Raw genomic sequence first — 19822 nt, forward strand, 5'->3', positions numbered from 1 at the left:
TTAAGGTTCTTCAAGGAGTTCCATTTGAACCTTTTCATTCCATAGATATCAAACTTTTATCTTGGAAAGTTATTTTTTTGGTAGCTATTTCCTCGGCTCGCAGAGTCTCCGAGTTATCTGCCTTACAATGTAATTCTCCTTATCTGATTTTCCATACGGATAAGGTAGTCCTGCGTACCAAACCTGGGTTTTTACCTAAGGTGGTATCTAACAAGAATATAAATCAAGAGATTGTTGTTCCATCCTTGTGTCCTAATCCTTCTTCAAAGAAGGAACGTCTATTACACAATCTGGACGTGCTTTGTGCTTTAAAGTTTTACTTACAAGCTACTAAAGATTTTCGACAAACATCTGCTTTGTTTGTTGTCTACTCTGGACAGAGGAGAGGTCAAAAGGCTTCTGCAACCTCTCTTTCTTTTTGGCTAAGAAGCATAATACGCTTAGCCTATGAGACTGCTGGACAGCAGCCCCCTGAAAGGATTACAGCTCATTCTACTAGAGCTGTGGCTTCCACTTGGGCCTTTAAAAATGAGGCTTCTGTTGAACAGATTTGCAAGGCGGCGACTTGGTCTTCGCTTCATACTTTTTCAAAATTCTACAAATTTGATACTTTTGCTTCTTCGGAGGCTATTTTTGGGAGAAAGGTTTTACAGGCAGTGGTACCTTCCGTTTAAGTACCTGCCTTGTCCCTCCCTTCATCCGTGTACTTTAGCTTTGGTATTGGTATCCCACAAGTAATGGATGATCCGTGGACTGTATACACCTTACAATAGAAAACACAATTTATGCTTACCTGATAAATTTATTTCTCTTGTGGTGTATCCAGTCCACGGCCCGCCCTGTCATTTTAAGGCAGGTAATTTTTTCATTTAAACTACAGTCACCACTACACCTTATGGTTTCTCCTTTCTCTGCTTGTTTTCGGTCGAATGACTGGATATGGCAGTTAGGGGAGGAGCTATGTAACAGCTCTGCTGTGATTGTCCTCTTGCAACTTCCTGTTGGGAATGAGAATATCCCACAAGTAATGGATGATCCGTGGACTGGATACACCACAAGAAAAATAAATTTATCAGGTAAGCATAAATTGTGTTTTTTTACAGACCAGAGAAGTTGTCTTGTCCCTAGCCATGAGGGAAGTATCTCAGATTCTGGAATGGGCGGAGGTCCACAACTGCTCGCTGTCAGCGATCCACATCCCGGGTGTGGACAGCTGGGAGGCGGACTTTCTCAGCAGACAATCATTTCATCCAGGGGAATGGTCTCTCCATCCCGAGGTGTTTACGGAGATTTGCAACAAATGGGGGACACCGGAGATAGACCTCATGGCGTCCAGACTCAATACCAAGCTACCCAGATAGGGGTCGCGGTCCAGGGATCCCCAGGCAGAGCTGATAGATGCTTTAGCAGTGCCTTGGGGGTTCAACCTAGTTTACATTATTCCTCCGTTGCCACTTCTACCTCGGGTAGTGGCCCGCATCAAGCAGGAGCAAGCTTAGACTATTCTAATTGCTTCGTCGTGGCCACGCAGGATGTGGTTTGCTAACCTGGTGGGAATGTCATCATCTCGTCCAGGGAGGTTACCCTGTCGCATGGATCTGCTGGAGCAGGGTCCTTTTGTTCACCTAAATCTATATTCTCTGAGGCTGACTGCGTGGAGATTGAACGATTAGTCCTAGCCAAGAGAGATTTTTCTGAAAGAGTGATCGATACTCTTATTCAGGCAAGAAAGCCAGTAACCCGTCACATCTACCATAAGGTGTGGATGAAGTACTTATTCTGGTGTGAAGAACGTGGATTCCCCTGGCATAAGGTCAGGGTATCCAGGATTCTGTCCTTTCTTCAAGATGAGTTGGAGAAGGGACTTGCTGCTAGTTCCTTAAAGGGACAGTTTTCAGCTGTATCGGTGTTATTACACAAGAGGCTCGCTGAGATAATAGTTCTAGTTGAATGGCCTTACAATGTGAGCCTCCTTACCTAGGACACAATAATAACGGCACTTATTTTCAGGCAACAAGGATACGATTAACCAGGAGTTTAAGTGTTTTTATCTTTGCATGCATGCGTTGTGCCTGTTATGTTACATTATTAAATAAAGTATTGTGTGATTGATTTATGTATGAAACCACTTTTTCTTTTTTATGTATTTGCATTTGCACTATACCATGGTGTATTGAATGTGCCTTTCCTTACACATTTCTCTCTTTTTTTGTGCTGTTTTGTTTGCTAGTCACCTCATGACAAACAGAACTTGGATATAATATAGACAATTTCATTGCTGTCTGTTATTATTAATTACCTATTGTGCACAAACCCACATCATTTATTTTAAGATGAGGAAAATAGTGATTTTTAATACTTTTATTTTAAAAATAAATATTAATGAAAGTCTGTATCTCAGAATGATCATGGAATTCCAGATTTGGGGATTTGTACCTGTATACAGTTTCTGGACGATTTTCTATATATATTGGGCCTTAAAATGTATTCAGGTAGAGATCCCCAAATCTGGAATGCCAAAAGCCAGAATTATTCTGAATTATATATAAAAATAGGTCATTTGAAATGCAGAAAGCTTACATTAACTCCAGACTCTGTTCCCAAGCAAAAGAAAAATGTCTTGTCTCAGCTTTTCGCTTGGTATTGGAATGTTACAGTTCTTATTGATCTAATGTGAGGTTTGTCATTATGACGGTGTTTTCCAGCCGTCTGTCTGACTTAGGTCTGTGTCACTGTGTTCTTGGTTGTGTTCTCTGTGTAAAAACCATGACTCGGTTGACATTGGGGATCTGAGCTACCAGTTGGGGAGATGGGCGGAGGGGGTACGATGCCTCTAGCTGATTATACAGCACCTGAATTGATGCCCAGATAGTTTTAGAATCTACTGAGCGTTTATGTATCTGGTCGTCACCATTTAATGAGCTAAAATCGGTTTATTTGCACATTAGCCGTCCCGTTGTATCTCTTTTTGTTTACATTTGCTTTCTTTTTCCTCCACAGCAGTAATTTACCCTTTTCACGCCCTATTAATAATCTGCACAGTCCCTATAAATCCTTTGTCTCAGAATTGCTGTAAATGTAATTACATATAAATGGGGCATAACCCAGCAGGGAGGCTCGTGTCTATTATACTGCTACTGACCACAGCACTGACCCTCAGCCATGTATCACCCCAGACCATTGTCTCAGGGGGTTTTCTGCTAGCTGAGTTCATCATGCTTTATATTATCAGTTATTTGTAGTGCGCTAATGGTAATCATCGTTATTGGTTCCTGCAGTCTAGTGGCTGCTCTCAGTAACACAGGTTTTTTTTTCCCTTTGGAACTGTTTATAATTTGAATATTCTGATACATATGAGACAATTGCAGTTACTTGTTTATGCTTATACTTACTGAGGAACACTAGATATAAATGTAAGTTAGATTCAGAGAGTGTACAGTTTTAAAAACCTTTTTACATTGCTGCCTTGTAGTACACAATACATACGTGCACGCTCCTGAGCATATCTAGTTATTCTTATGTTTAATATACATACAGAAAGAGAAGCGCTCTCAGGAAAGAACAGCGCAGTAGCTTGTTCTATGGCGTTTTACAACCTAGGAACTGCCTCTTTTAGCCCAATTGTGCTTTTTTAACAGAGGAGAACTTTCCTGAAGTATATCAGTCTGATCCCGCCTAGTAAGGCCAGTCCAGCCCTGAAATACCAGTCAATCCTCCTCTGAACAAGGAACATGACAACCCCAGACGATCGTTTCAGCCTTCTGTGGGCCTTGTCAGTGAGGTGCAGCCACAGTCCTCTAAACACATTGGGCAAATCTAATTTTTCTTTCATGTCCCTTAAAATAAAAATTATCAGGAAATAAATGTGCGCACCAACTGATACATAGTAGTTGGGACAGAGGGCCACACCTCAAAAAATGCAAATTAAACAAACTGCAGGGATATTATTATTATTATTATCGGTTATTTGTAGAGCGCCAACAGATTCCGCAGCGCTATAAACAAAGGGGGAGTACAACAAAACAAATATAGGGTAGAGGGCCCTGCCAAGAGTTGCACTGTTGTAGTCAGTTCTTAAGAAGGTGATCTACAAAAAGCTGGACTCTTAGGCTTACATGCTAAGGGGGTTCAGGGGATAGCAATGGAGGAGAGGAACTGGTATAAAGAAAGGTTAGCGTAGGTTGTATGCGTCCCTGAACAGTAGAGTCTTTAGGGAGCACTTGAAGCTTTTAATACTAGAAGAGAGTCTTGTGGAGCGAGGCAGAGAGTTCCACAAGATGGGAGCCAGTCTGGAGAAGTCCTGTAAACGGGAGTGTGATGAGGTGACAAGAGAGGAGGAGAGTAGGAGGTCATGAGCAGAGCGAAGGGGACGGGAGGGAGAGTATCTGGAGACAAGGTCGGAGATGTAGGGGGGAGCAGTGCAGTTGAGGGCTTTGTATGTAAGAGTGAGAGATTTGTGTTTGATCCTAGAGGCAAGAGGAAGCCAGTGAAGGGATTGGCAGAGAGGCGCAGCAGATGAAGAGCAACGTGTAAGGAAGATGAGTCTGGCAGAGGCATTCATTATGGATTGTAAAGGAGCTAGGCAGCAGGTGGGAAGACCAGAGAGGACAGAGTTGCAGTAATCAAGGCAGGAAAGAATGAGAGAGTGGATTCAAATCTTAGTTGTGTCTTTTGTAAGGAAGTGTCTAATTTTAGAGATGTTTTTAAGGTGGAAGTGGCAGGCTGTAGCCAAGGACTGAATGTGAGGAGTGAAGGAAAGATCTTAGTCAAATGTGACCCCGAGACATCGGGCATGCGGGGTAGGGGTAATGATGGAGTTGTCGACAGTTATAGAGATATTGGGGGTGGAGATTTTGGAAGAGGGGGGGAAAATGAGGAGCTCAGTTTTGGAGAGATTTAGCTTGAGGTAGTGAGAGGACATCCAGGAAGAGATGTGAGAAAGACAGTTAGTGACACGGGTTAGCACGGAAGGAGATAGTTCTGGTGCAGAGAAGTAGATTTGGGTGTCATCGGCATACAAATGATATTGGAAACCGTGGGACTTAATTAGGGAACCTAGTGATGACGTATAGATTGAGAAGAGAAGGGGACCGAGGACAGAGCCTTGCGGTACTCCGACAGAAAGTGGTGACGGGGCAGAGGAGGCCCCAGAGAAGGCTACGCTGAAGGTACGGTTTGACAGGTAGGAAGAGAGCCACGAAAGGGCTGTGTCACAGATGCCGAAGGATTGGAGGGTTTGGAGCAAAAGAGGGTGGTCGACAGTGTCAAAGGCTGCGGACAGATCAAGGAGGATAAGCAGAGAGAAGTGGCCTTTTGATTTAGCTGTAAGTAGGTCGTTGGTGACCTTAACAATAGCTCTGTCTGTGGAGTGATAGGGACGAAATCCAGATTGCAGCGGGTCAAGAAGGGAGTTTAACGTAAGGAAATGGGAAAGGCGTGCATATACTAGTTTTTCGAGAAGCTTTGAAGCAAGAGGGAGGAGGGAAATAGGGCGGTAGTTGGATGGGGAGGTAGGATCAAGGGAAGGTTTTTTGAGGATAGGTGTGACCAGTGCATGTTTCATCGATGAGGGAAATGTACCAGTGCTGAGGGAGAGGTTGAAAATGTGTGTTAGTATAGGGGTAAGGGTAGCAGAGAGAGAGGGGAGCAGCTGTGAGGGGATAGGGTCAAGGGGACAGGTAGTGAGGTGAGAGCGCAGTATAAGTGCTGAAACTTCTTCCTCAGTAACAGGGGAGAATGAACTAAGTTTCAGGTTATGAGGGTTGTGGTTGAGTGAGAGTATTTGAGGGGGGGAGAGAATGGAATTATGTTGAGAGCTGATTTCATGTCTGATGGAATCAATTTTGTTAATGAAGTGACTGGCAAAGTATTGAGCTGACAGAGAAGTTGTATTAGGAAGTGGGGGAGGGCGGAGGAGAGTATTGAAAATGGAGAACAGACATTTTGGGTTTGAAGAAAATTAGAGATAAGAGTAAAGTAGTGTTGCTTGTGGAGATTAAGGGCAGAGTAGTAGGAGTTCAAAATGAATTTGTAATGAAGAAAATCAGCTGAACTCTGTGATTTTCTCCAATGCCGTTCAGCAGTACAGGAACAGCTGTTTTCCAGAAGGCTACCTGTAGTAAGTTATATGGCAATTGAAGCAGTTGAGTGAAAAAGTCTGTTTTTTTTTCTGTGTTCTGAGAGAGAATGTGTCTGTAGTAAGTTAGATGGCAACTGAAGATGTTGAGTGAAAAAGTCTGTGGGTTTTTTTCTGTGTTCTGAGAGAGAATGTGTCTGTAGTAAGTTAGATGGCAACTGAAGCAGTTGAGTGAAAAAGTCTGTGGGTTTTTTTCTGTGTTCTGAGAGAGCAATGTGTCTGTAGTAAGTTAGATGGCAACTGAAGACGTTGAGTGTAAAAGTCTGTGGGTTTTTTTCTGTGTTCTGAGAGAGAATGTGTCTGTAGTAAGTTAGATGGCAACTGAAGACGTTGAGTGAAAAAGTCTGTGGGTTTTTTTCTGTGTTCTGAGAGAGCAATGTGTCTGTAGTAAGTTAGATGGCAACTGAAGCAGTTGAGTGAAAAAGTCTGTGGGTTTTTTTCTGTGTTCTGAGAGAGAATGTATCTGTAGTAAGTTAGATGGCAACTGAAGACGTTGAGTGAAAAAGTCTGTGGGTTTTTTTCTGTGTTCTGAGAGAGAATGTGTCTGTAGTAAGTTAGATGGCAACTGAAGCAGTTGAGTGAAAAAGTCTGTGGGTTTTTTCTGTGTTCTGAGAGAGCAATGTGTCTGTAGTAAGTTAGATGGCAACTGAAGCAGTTGAGTGAAAAAGTCTGTGGGTTTTTTTCTGTGTTCTGAGAGAGCAATGTGTCTGTAGTAAGTTAGATGGCAACTGAAGACGTTGAGTGAAAAAGTCTGTGGGTTTTTTCTGTGTTCTGAGAGAGAATGTGTCTGTAGTAAGTTAGATGGCAACTGAAGACGTTGAGTGTAAAAGTCTGTGGGTTTTTTCTGTGTTCTGAGAGAGCAATGTGTCTGTAGTAAGTTAGATGGCAACTGAAGCAGTTGAGTGAAAAAGTCTGTGGTTTTTTTCTGTGTTCTGAGAGAGCAATGTGTCTGTAGTAAGTTAGATGGCAACTGAAGCAGTTGAGTGTAAAAGTCTGTGGGTTTTTTTCTGTGTTCTGAGAGAGAATGTGTCTGTAGTAAGTTAGATGGCAACTGAAGACGTTGAGTGAAAAAGTCTGTGGGTTTTTTTCTGTGTTCTGAGAGAGCAATGTGTCTGTAGTAAGTTAGATGGCAACTGAAGACGTTGAGTGAAAAAGTCTGTGGGTTTTTTTCTGTGTTCTGAGAGAGAATGTGTCTGTAGTAAGTTAGATGGCAACTGAAGACGTTGAGTGTAAAAGTCTGTGGTTTTTTTCTGTGTTCTGAGAGAGCAATGTGTCTGTAGTAAGTTAGATGGCAACTGAAGCAGTTGAGTGAAAAAGTCTGTGGGTTTTTTTTTCTGTGTTCTGAGAGAGCAATGTGTCTGTAGTAAGTTAGATGGCAACTGAAGCAGTTGAGTGAAAAAGTCTGTGGGTTTTTTTTTCTGTGTTCTGAGAGAGAATGTGTCTGTAGTAAGTTAGATGGCAACTGAAGCAGTTGAGTGAAAAAGTCTGTGGGTTTTTTTCTGTGTTCTGAGAGAGAATGTGTCTGTAGTAAGTTAGATGGCAACTGAAGCAGTTGAGTGAAAAAGTCTGTGGGTTTTTTTCTGTGTTCTGAGAGAGAATGTGTCTGTAGTAAGTTAGATGGCAACTGAAGACGTTGAGTGAAAAAGTCTGTGGGTTTTTTTCTGTGTTCTGAGAGAGCAATGTGTCTGTAGTAAGTTAGATGGCAACTGAAGACGTTGAGTGAAAAAGTCTGTGGTTTTTTTCTGTGTTCTGAGAGAGCAATGTGTCTGTAGTAAGTTAGATGGCAACTGAAGCAGTTGAGTGAAAAAGTCTGTGGGTTTTTTTTTCTGTGTTCTGAGAGAGCAATGTGTCTGTAGTAAGTTAGATGGCAACTGAAGCAGTTGAGTGAAAAAGTCTGTGGGTTTTTTTTTCTGTGTTCTGAGAGAGAATGTGTCTGTAGTAAGTTAGATGGCAACTGAAGCAGTTGAGTGAAAAAGTCTGTGGGTTTTTTTCTGTGTTCTGAGAGAGAATGTGTCTGTAGTAAGTTAGATGGCAACTGAAGCAGTTGAGTGAAAAAGTCTGTGGGTTTTTTTCTGTGTTCTGAGAGAGAATGTGTCTGTAGTAAGTTAGATGGCAACTGAAGACGTTGAGTGAAAAAGTCTGTGGTTTTTTTTCTGTGTTCTGAGAGAGAATGTGTCTGTAGTAAGTTAGATGGCAACTGAAGCAGTTGAGTGTAAAAGTCTGTGGGTTTTTTTCTGTGTTCTGAGAGAGCAATGTGTCTGTAGTAAGTTAGATGGCAACTGAAGCAGTTGAGTGAAAAAGTCTGTGGGTTTTTTTCTGTGTTCTGAGAGAGAATGTGTCTGTAGTAAGTTAGATGGCAACTGAAGACGTTGAGTGTAAAAGTCTGTGGGTTTTTTTCTGTGTTCTGAGAGAGCAATGTGTCTGTAGTAAGTTAGATGGCAACTGAAGCAGTTGAGTGAAAAAGTCTGTGGGTTTTTTTCTGTGTTCTGAGAGAGAATGTGTCTGTAGTAAGTTAGATGGCAACTGAAGCAGTTGAGTGAAAAAGTCTGTGGGTTTTTTTCTGTGTTCTGAGAGAGCAATGTGTCTGTAGTAAGTTAGATGGCAACTGAAGACGTTGAGTGAAAAAGTCTGTGGGTTTTTTCTGTGTTCTGAGAGAGAATGTGTCTGTAGTAAGTTAGATGGCAACTGAAGCAGTTGAGTGAAAAAGTCTGTGGGTTTTTTTTCTGTGTTCTGAGAGAGCAATGTGTCTGTAGTAAGTTAGATGGCAACTGAAGCAGTTGAGTGTAAAAGTCTGTGGGTTTTTTTCTGTGTTCTGAGAGAGCAATGTGTCTGTAGTAAGTTAGATGGCAACTGAAGACGTTGAGTGAAAAAGTCTGTGGGTTTTTTTCTGTGTTCTGAGAGAGAATGTGTCTGTAGTAAGTTAGATGGCAACTGAAGACGTTGAGTGTAAAAGTCTGTGGTTTTTTTCTGTGTTCTGAGAGAGCAATGTGTCTGTAGTAAGTTAGATGGCAACTGAAGACGTTGAGTGAAAAAGTCTGTGGGTTTTTTCTGTGTTCTGAGAGAGAATGTGTCTGTAGTAAGTTAGATGGCAACTGAAGCAGTTGAGTGAAAAAGTCTGTGGGTTTTTTTTTCTGTGTTCTGAGAGAGCAATGTGTCTGTAGTAAGTTAGATGGCAACTGAAGCAGTTGAGTGAAAAAGTCTGTGGGTTTTTTTCTGTGTTCTGAGAGAGAATGTGTCTGTAGTAAGTTAGATGGCAACTGAAGCAGTTGAGTGAAAAAGTCTGTGGGTTTTTTTCTGTGTTCTGAGAGAGAATGTGTCTGTAGTAAGTTAGATGGCAACTGAAGCAGTTGAGTGAAAAAGTCTGTGGGTTTTTTTCTGTGTTCTGAGAGAGAATGTGTCTGTAGTAAGTTAGATGGCAACTGAAGCAGTTGAGTGAAAAAGTCTGTGGGTTTTTTTCTGTGTTCTGAGAGAGAATGTGTCTGTAGTAAGTTAGATGGCAACTGAAGACGTTGAGTGAAAAAGTCTGTGGGTTTTTTCTGTGTTCTGAGAGAGCAATGTGTCTGTAGTAAGTTAGATGGCAACTGAAGACGTTGAGTGAAAAAGTCTGTGGTTTTTTTTCTGTGTTCTGAGAGAGCAATGTGTCTGTAGTAAGTTAGATGGCAACTGAAGCAGTTGAGTGTAAAAGTCTGTGGGTTTTTTTCTGTGTTCTGAGAGAGAATGTGTCTGTAGTAAGTTAGATGGCAACTGAAGCAGTTGAGTGAAAAAGTCTGTGGGTTTTTTCTGTGTTCTGAGAGAGAATGTGTCTGTAGTAAGTTAGATGGCAACTGAAGCAGTTGAGTGAAAAAGTCTGTGGGTTTTTTTCTGTGTTCTGAGAGAGCAATGTGTCTGTAGTAAGTTAGATGGCAACTGAAGACGTTGAGTGTAAAAGTCTGTGGGTTTTTTCTGTGTTCTGAGAGAGAATGTGTCTGTAGTAAGTTAGATGGCAACTGAAGCAGTTGAGTGAAAAAGTCTGTGGGTTTTTTTCTGTGTTCTGAGAGAGCAATGTGTCTGTAGTAAGTTAGATGGCAACTGAAGCAGTTGAGTGAAAAAGTCTGTGGGTTTTTTCTGTGTTCTGAGAGAGCAATGTGTCTGTAGTAAGTAAGATGGCAACTGAAGCAGTTGAGTGAAAAAGTCTGTGGGTTTTTTCTGTGTTCTGAGAGAGCAATGTGTCTGTAGTAAGTAAGATGGCAACTGAAGACGTTGAGTGAAAAAGTCTGTGGGTTTTTCTGTGTTCTGAGAGAGCAATGTGTCTGTAGTAAGTTAGATGGCAACTGAAGACGTTGAGTGAAAAAGTCTGTGGGTTTTTTTCTGTGTTCTGAGAGAGAATGTGTCTGTAGTAAGTTAGATGGCAACTGAAGCAGTTGAGTGTAAAAGTCTGTGGGTTTTTTTTCTGTGTTCTGAGAGAGAATGTGTCTGTAGTAAGTTAGATGGCAACTGAAGCAGTTGAGTGAAAAAGTCTGTGGGTTTTTTCTGTGTTCTGAGAGAGCAATGTGTCTGTAGTAAGTTAGATGGCAACTGAAGCAGTTGAGTGAAAAAGTCTGTGGGTTTTTTTCTGTGTTCTGAGAGAGCAATGTGTCTGTAGTAAGTTAGATGGCAACTGAAGACGTTGAGTGAAAAAGTCTGTGGGTTTTTTTTCTGTGTTCTGAGAGAGCAATGTGTCTGTAGTAAGTTAGATGGCAACTGAAGACGTTGAGTGTAAAAGTCTGTGGGTTTTTTTCTGTGTTCTGAGAGAGCAATGTGTCTGTAGTAAGTTAGATGGCAACTGAAGCAGTTGAGTGAAAAAGTCTGTGGGTTTTTTTCTGTGTTCTGAGAGAGCAATGTGTCTGTAGTAAGTTAGATGGCAACTGAAGACGTTGAGTGAAAAAGTCTGTGGGTTTTTTTCTGTGTTCTGAGAGAGAATGTGTCTGTAGTAAGTAAGATGGCAACTGAAGACGTTGAGTGAAAAAGTCTGTGGGTTTTTTTCTGTGTTCTGAGAGAGCAATGTGTCTGTAGTAAGTTAGATGGCAACTGAAGCAGTTGAGTGTAAAAGTCTGTGGGTTTTTTTTCTGTGTTCTGAGAGAGCAATGTGTCTGTAGTAAGATGGCAACTGAAGCAGTTGAGTGAAAAAGTCTGTGGGTTTTTTTCTGTGTTCTGAGAGAGCAATGTGTCTGTAGTAAGATGGCAACTGAAGCAGTTGAGTGAAAAAGTCTGTGGGTTTTTTTCTGTGTTCTGAGAGAGAATGTGTCTGTAGTAAGTTAGATGGCAACTGAAGCAGTTGAGTGAAAAAGTCTGTGGGTTTTTTTTCTGTGTTCTGAGAGAGAATGTGTCTGTAGTAAGTTAGATGGCAACTGAAGCAGTTGAGTGAAAAAGTCTGTGGGTTTTTTCTGTGTTCTGAGAGAGAATGTGTCTGTAGTAAGTTAGATGGCAACTGAAGCAGTTGAGTGAAAAAGTCTGTGGGTTTTTTTCTGTGTTCTGAGAGAGAATGTGTCTGTAGTAAGTTAGATGGCAACTGAAGCAGTTGAGTGAAAAAGTCTGTGGGTTTTTTCTGTGTTCTGAGAGAGAATGTGTCTGTAGTAAGTTAGATGGCAACTGAAGACGTTGAGTGTAAAAGTCTGTGGGTTTTTTCTGTGTTCTGAGAGAGAATGTATCTGTAGTAAGTTAGATGGCAACTGAAGACGTTGAGTGAAAAAGTCTGTGGGTTTTTTTTCTGTGTTCTGAGAGAGAATGTGTCTGTAGTAAGTTAGATGGCAACTGAAGCAGTTGAGTGAAAAAGTCTGTGGGTTTTTTCTGTGTTCTGAGAGAGAATGTGTCTGTAGTAAGTTAGATGGCAACTGAAGACGTTGAGTGTAAAAGTCTGTGGGTTTTTTCTGTGTTCTGAGAGAGAATGTATCTGTAGTAAGTTAGATGGCAACTGAAGACGTTGAGTGAAAAAGTCTGTGGGTTTTTTTCTGTGTTCTGAGAGAGAATGTGTCTGTAGTAAGTTAGATGGCAACTGAAGCAGTTGAGTGAAAAAGTCTGTGGGTTTTTTCTGTGTTCTGAGAGAGAATGTGTCTGTAGTAAGTTAGATGGCAACTGAAGACGTTGAGTGTAAAAGTCTGTGGGTTTTTTCTGTGTTCTGAGAGAGAATGTGTCTGTAGTAAGTTAGATGGCAACTGAAGACGTTGAGTGAAAAAGTCTGTGGTTTTTTTCTGTGTTCTGAGAGAGAATGTGTCTGTAGTAAGTTAGATGGCAACTGAAGCAGTTGAGTGAAAAAGTCTGTGGGTTTTTTTCTGTGTTCTGAGAGAGCAATGTGTCTGTAGTAAGTTAGATGGCAACTGAAGCAGTTGAGTGAAAAAGTCTGTGGGTTTTTTCTGTGTTCTGAGAGAGAATGTGTCTGTAGTAAGTTAGATGGCAACTGAAGCAGTTGAGTGAAAAAGTCTGTGGGTTTTTTTCTGTGTTCTGAGAGAGAATGTGTCTGTAGTAAGTTAGATGGCAACTGAAGCAGTTGAGTGAAAAAGTCTGTGGGTTTTTTTCTGTGTTCTGAGAGAGAATGTGTCTGTAGTAAGTTAGATGGCAACTGAAGCAGTTGAGTGAAAAAGTCTGTGGGTTTTTTTCTGTGTTCTGAGAGAGCAATGTGTCTGTAGTAAGTTAGATGGCAACTGAAGCAGTTGAGTGAAAAAGTCTGTGGGTTTTTTTCTGTGTTCTGAGAGAGCAATGTGTCTGTAGTAAGTTAGATGGCAACTGAAGCAGTTGAGTGTAAAAGTCTGTGGGTTTTTTTCTGTGTTCTGAGAGAGAATGTGTCTGTAGTAAGTTAGATGGCAACTGAAGCAGTTGAGTGAAAAAGTCTGTGGGTTTTTTTCTGTGTTCTGAGAGAGAATGTGTCTGTAGTAAGTTAGATGGCAACTGAAGACGTTGAGTGAAAAAGTCTGTGGGTTTTTTTCTGTGTTCTGAGAGAGAATGTGTCTGTAGTAAGTTAGATGGCAACTGAAGACGTTGAGTGAAAAAGTCTGTGGGTTTTTTTCTGTGTTCTGAGAGAGAATGTGTCTGTAGTAAGTTAGATGGCAACTGAAGACGTTGAGTGAAAAAGTCTGTGGGTTTTTTTCTGTGTTCTGAGAGAGAATGTGTCTGTAGTAAGTTAGATGGCAACTGAAGACGTTGAGTGTAAAAGTCTGTGGGTTTTTTCTGTGTTCTGAGAGAGCAATGTGTCTGTAGTAAGTTAGAGGGCAACTGAAGACGTTGAGTGTAAAAGTCTGTGGTTTTTTCTGTGTTCTGAGAGAGCAATGTGTCTGTAGTAAGATGGCAATTGGATAGACAGTATTGTGCAAACGTTTTAGGCACGTGTAAAAAATGCTGTAAAGTAAGAATTCTTTCCAAAATAGAAATGTTAAGAGTTTATTTTTTTTAACCATTAACAAAATGTGAGTGAACAGAAGAAAAATCTAAATCAACGTGACCACCCTATCAGTTCTTCTAGGTGCACTTGCGCACAGTTTATAAAGGAACTAGGCAGGTAGGTTGTTCCAAACTAACCACAGTTGTGGGCAGCTTCAGGTGCTTCTGTCTCTTCATATAATCCCAGACAGAATAGATGGTGTTGAGATCAGGCGAGCCATACTGCCACTTCCAAGACTTGTTCTGCTCTACGCTGAAGGTTTGGGTGGTTATAATTCTGCAGAAAAAGATGCCTCTCTGATTGTATTGCATGATGGATAAGTATCTGCCTGTACTTCTCAGCATTAAGGAGCAGAAATGTGGCCTCCAACTTGCTTTACTGTTGCCTGCAGACATTTATTCTTCTAACACTCTTCAGCCCTTCAGTGAACAAACTGCTTTCTGCTATAGCCAAATATTTCAAATTTTGACTCTTCAGCACAGAGCACCTGCTTGGCCTTGTTATAATGTGTGACGTATGGTTTGTTTTTGGCTGCAAGTCTTTCATGAAGCCCACTTGTGACTAGACTCCGGACAGTAGATGGAAGTGCCAGGGTCCACTGCTTTCTGCCAATTCTAAGTTGATGGCACTGTTGCACATCTTCTCATTGAGAAGGGAAGTAGGGTAAGCTCCTCAATGTTGTCCGTTTCTTTGTGCTTTTTCAGAAGAGCCTTGACAGCACATCTGGAATACCCTGTCTTCCATGAAATTTTTGCCTAATGCAGAATAATTACCTTGTGTCTTGTTGTTGTGCTCAATCGTGCCATGTTGTAAACTGCCTTCAGCAACCTCACCTTGTTAGCAGAGTTTAGACGCTCCTCACCTGGTTTTATTCCTTCTACACAGCTGTTTCTGTTTCAGTGATTGTGTTTCAACCTACATATTAATTTAAATTATGTTCATTAGCGCCTGTTATGGTATAATCATGCACCTGACTATACTACAAAATCCCTGTCTTTGCGCTAGTGCCCTTAGAAGAATTAATGCTCATTAGCGCCTGTTTGGTATAATCATGCAACTGACTATACGCCTACAAAATTCCTGTTTTTTTGCTATTGTACCTAGAAGAATTAATTATCATGCATCTGACTATACACCTACAAAATCCCTGGCTTTGTGCTATTGTACCTAGAAGTATTGATGATCATTAGCGCCTTTTTGGTATAATCATTCACCTGACTATACACCTACAAAATCCCTGACTTTGTGCTATTGTACCTAGAAGATCTGATGATCATTAGTGCCTGTTTGGTATAATCATGCACCTGACTATACACCTACAAAATCCCTGACTGCGCTATTGTACCTAGAAGAACTGATGATCATTAGCGCTTGTTTGGTATAATCATGCATCTGACTATACACCTACAAAATCCCTGGCTTTGTGCTATTGTACCTAGAAGTATTGATGATCATTAGCGCCTTTTTGGTATAATCATGCACCTGACTATACACCTACAAAATCCCTGACTTTGTGCTATTGTACCTAGAAGATCTGATGATCATTAGCGCCTGTTTGGTATAATCATGCACCTGACTATAACCTATAAAATCACTGACTGCGCTATTGTACTTAAAAGAACTGATGATCATTAGCGCCTGTTTGGTATAATCATGCACCTGGCTTTGCGCTATTGTACCTAGAATTGATGCTCATTAGCGCTTGTTTGGTATAATCATGCACCTGACTATAACCTACAAAATGCCTGGCTTTGTGCTATTTTACCTAGATGAATTGATGATCATTAGCGCCTGTTTGGTATAATTAATCATACACCTGACTATACGCCTACAAAATCCCTGACTTTGCACTATTGTACCTAGAAGATCTGATGATCATTAGCGCCTGTTTGTTATAATCATGCACCTGACTATAACCTACAAAATCCCTGGCTTTGCGCTATTGTACCTAGAAGAACTGATGATCATTAGCGCCTGTTTGGTATAATTAATCATGCACCTGACTATACGCCTACAAAATCCCTGACTCTGCACTATTGTACCTAGAAGATCTGATGATCATTAGCGCCTGTTTGTTATAATCATGCACCTGACACTGCACCTACAAAATCCCTGGCTTTGTGCTATTGTACCTAGAAGTATTGATGATCATTAGCGCCTTTTTGGTATAAACATGCACCTGACTATACACCTACAAAATCCCTGGCTTTGTGCTATTGTACCTAGAATATCTGATGATCATTAGCGCCTGTTTGGTAAAATCATGCACCTTACTATACGCCTACAAAATCCCTGGCTTTGTGTAATTGTACCTAGAAGAACTGATGATCATTAACGCCTGTTTGGTATAATCATGCACCTGACTATACACCTACAAAATCCCTGGCTTTGCGCTATTGTACCTAGAAGAACTGATGATCATTAGCGCCTGTTTGGTATAATTAATCATGCACCTGACTATACGCCTACAAAATCCCTGACTCTGCACTATTGTACCTAGAAGATCTGATGATCATTAGCGCCTGTTTGTTATAATCATGCACCTGACACTGCACCTACAAAATCCCTGGCTTTGTGCTATTGTACCTAGAAGTATTGATGATCATTAGCGCCTTTTTGGTATAAACATGCACCTGACTATACACCTACAAAATCCCTGGCTTTGTGCTATTGTACCTAGAATATCTGATGATCATTAGCGCCTGTTTGGTAAAATCATGCACCTTACTATACGCCTACAAAATCCCTGGCTTTGTGCTATTATACCTAGAAGTATTGATGATCATTAGCGCCTGTTTGGTATAATCATGCTCCTGACTATACACCTACAAAATCCCTGTCTTTGCGCTATTGTACCTAGAAGAATTTATGATCATTAGCGCCTGTTTGGTAAAATCATGCACCTGACTATACGCCTACAAAATCCCTGGCTTTGTGCTATTATACCTAGAAGTATTGATGATCATTAGCGCCTGTTTGGTATAATCATGCTCCTGACTATACACCTACAAAATCCCTGGTTTTGCGCTATTGTACCTAGAAGTATTGATGATCATTAGCGCCTGTTTGTTATAATCATGCACCTGACTATACGCCTACAAAATCCCTGACTTTGCGCTATTGTACCTAGAAGAACTGATGATCATTAGCGCCTGTTTGGTATAATCGTGCACCTGACTATACGCCTTCAAAATCCCTGACTTTGCGCTATTGTACCTAGAAGAACTGATGATCATTAACGCCTGTTTGGTATAATCCATGCACTATACACCTACAAAATCCCTGGTTTTGCGCTATTGTACCTAGAAGTATTGATGATCATTAGCGCCTGTTTGTTATAATCATGCACCTGACTATACGCCTACAAAATCCCTGGTTTTGTGCTATTGTACCTAGAAGAATTGTTGCTGTTTTGAAGACAAAGGGTGGTCCCATTGATTTATATTTTTCTTCTGTTCACTCACTTTGCTAAATGATTAAAATATACTAATACCATTTTTATCTAAGAAAGCATTCTTACTTTACAGCATTTTTTCATACCTACCTAAAACTTATTATACAGTATTGTATTTAGTGTGTATAAAAAAACCAAAGGAACAAATAAAAAAAAATACCTTCAAGGAATATTGAATTTCTCCAACATTGGTGTGTCCGGTCCACGGCGTCATCCATTACTTGTGGGATATTCTCCTCCCCTACAGGGAAAGGCAAGGAGAGCACACAGCAAGAGCTGTCCATATAGCTCCCCCTCTGGCTCCGCCCCACAGTCATTCTCCTTGCCGCTCTGAACAAGTAGCATCTCCACGGGGATGGTGAGGAGTTTGTGGTGTTAGTTGTAGTTTTTTATTTCTAATATATGACTACCGTGGATTTAAAGGATGCGTATCTACATATTCCTTTCCACAAAGATCATCATCAGTTCCTAAGGTTCGCCTTTCTGGACAAACATTATCAGTTCGTGGCTGTCCCATTCGGACTAGCCACTGCTCCCAGAATTTTCACAAAGGTGCTCGGGTCCCTTCTAGCGGTTCTAGGACCAAGGGGCATTGCAGTGGCACCTTATCTGGACGACATTCTAATGCAAGCGTCGTCTCTTTCCAAAGCAAAGGCTCATACAGACATTGTTCTAGCCTTTCTCAGATCTCACGGGTGGAAGGTGAACGTAGAAAAGAGTTCCCTGTCTCCGTCGACAAGAGTTCCCTTTTTGGGAACAATAATAGATTCTTTTGAAATGAAGATCTTCCTGACAGAAGTCAGAAAGTCAAAGCTTCTAAACGCTTGTCAAGTTCTTCTCTCTATTCTGCAGTCTTCCATAGCTCAGTGCATGGAAGTAGTAGGGTTGATGGTTGCAGCAATGGACATAGTTCCTTTTGCTCGAATTCATTTAAGACCATTACAACTGTGCATGCTCCAGTAGACAGGATCACCTGTCTCAGGGAATGAGTTTCTACAGACCAAAGTGGGTCATTGTCACGACCGACGCCAGTCTATCAGGCTGGGGCGCGGTCCGGGATTCCCTGAAAACTCAGGGTTTATGGTCTCGGGAAGAGTCTCTTCTCCCGATCAACATCCTAGAACTGAGAGAGATATTCAATGCTCTCCGGGCTTGGCCTCATCTAGCGAAGGCCGGATACATAAGATTCCAGTCAGATAACATGACGACTGTAGCTTACATCAACCATCAGGGAGGAACAAGGAGTTCCTTGGTGATGAGAGAGGTATCCGAGATCATCAAATGGGCGGAGGATCACTCCTGCCACCTATCTGCAATCCACATCCCAGGAGTAGACAACTGGGAGGCGGATTATCTGAGTCGTCAGATTTTCTATCCGGGGGAGTGGGAACTCCACCCGGAGGTGTTTGCCCAGTTGACTCAATTATGGGGCATTCCAGACATGGATCTGATGGCGTCTCGTCAGAACTTCAAGGTTCCTTCAAGGTTCCTTGCTACGGGTCCAGATCCAGGGATCCCAAGGCCACTCTAGTGGATGCATTAGTGGCGCCTTGGTCGTTCAACCTAGCTTATGCGTTTCCACCGTTCCCTCTCCTTCCCAGGCTTGTAGCCAGGATCAAACAGGAGAAGGCCTTGGTGATTCTGATAGCTCCTGCGTGGCCGTGCAGGACTTGGTATACAGACCTGGTGAATATGTCATCGGCTCCACCATGGAAGCTACCTTTGAGACAGGATCTTCTAGTACAAGGTCCATTCGAACATCCAAATCTAATTTCTCTGCAGCTGACTGCCTGGAAATTGAACGTTTGATTTTATCCAAGCGTGGGTTTTCAGATTCAGTGATAGATACTCTGGTCCAAGCCAGAAAACCTGTGTCTAGATTTACCATAAAAAAAAGATATATCTGTTGGTGTGAATCCAAGGGATTCTCCTGGAGGAAGATTAAAATTCCTAAGATCCTCTCCTTTCTCCAAGAAGGTTTGGATAAGGGATCGTCAGCGAGTTCTCTAAAAGGACAGATTTCTGCTTTATCTGTCTTGTTATACAAACGACTGGCAGCTGTGCCAGAGGTACAAGCTTTTGTACAGGCTTTGGTCAGAATCAAACCTGTTTACAGACCCTTGACTCCTCCTTGGAGTCTAAATTTAGTTATTTCAGTTCTTCAGGGGGTTCCGTTTGAACCCTTACATTCCATAGATATCAAGTTGCTATCTTGGAAAGTTCTGTTTTTGGTTGCTATTTCTTCTGCTAGAAGAGTTTCTGAATTATCTGCTTTGCAGTGTGATCCACCCTATCTGGTGTTCCATTCAGATAAGGTTATTTTGCGTACCAAGCCTGGTTTTCTTCCAAAAGTTGTTTCCAACAAGAATATTAACCAGGAAATAGTTGTTCCTTCTCTGTGCCCGAATCCAGTTTTAAAGAATGAACGTTTGTTACACAATTTAGATGTAGTCCGTGCTTTAAAGTTCTATTTAGAAGCAACAAAGAATTTTAGACAAACATCATCCTTGTTTGTCGTTTACTCTGGTAAGAGGAGAGGACAAAAAGCTATTGCTACCTCTCTTTCTTTCTGGCTGAAAAGCATTATCCGATTGGTTTATGAGACTGCCGGACGGTAGCCTCCTGAACGAATCACAGCTCACTCCACTAGGGCTGTGGCTTCCACATGGGCCTTCAAGAACGAGGCTTCTGTTAATCAGATATGTAAGGCAGCGACTTGGTCTTCTCTGCACACTTTTGCCAAATTTTACAAATTTGACATTTTTGCTTCTTCGGAGGCTGTTTTTGGGAGAAAGGTTTTGCAAGCCGTGGTGCCCTCTGTTTAGGTAACCTGATTTGCTCC

The 19822-nt window shown here is 41.5% G+C and overlaps 1 protein-coding gene across 1 annotated transcript in view; it reads left to right on the top strand.

The window, feature by feature from the left end:
* SCRIB (scribble planar cell polarity protein) overlaps positions 1 to 19822 on the top strand; it is a 746390-nt gene that overhangs the window by 64152 nt on the left and 662416 nt on the right. The gene's annotated exons all lie outside the window — the stretch shown is intronic.

The sequence above is a fragment of the Bombina bombina genome, chromosome 5, assembly GCF_027579735.1.
Source record: "Bombina bombina isolate aBomBom1 chromosome 5, aBomBom1.pri, whole genome shotgun sequence".
Classification (NCBI taxonomy): Eukaryota; Metazoa; Chordata; class Amphibia; order Anura; family Bombinatoridae; genus Bombina; species Bombina bombina.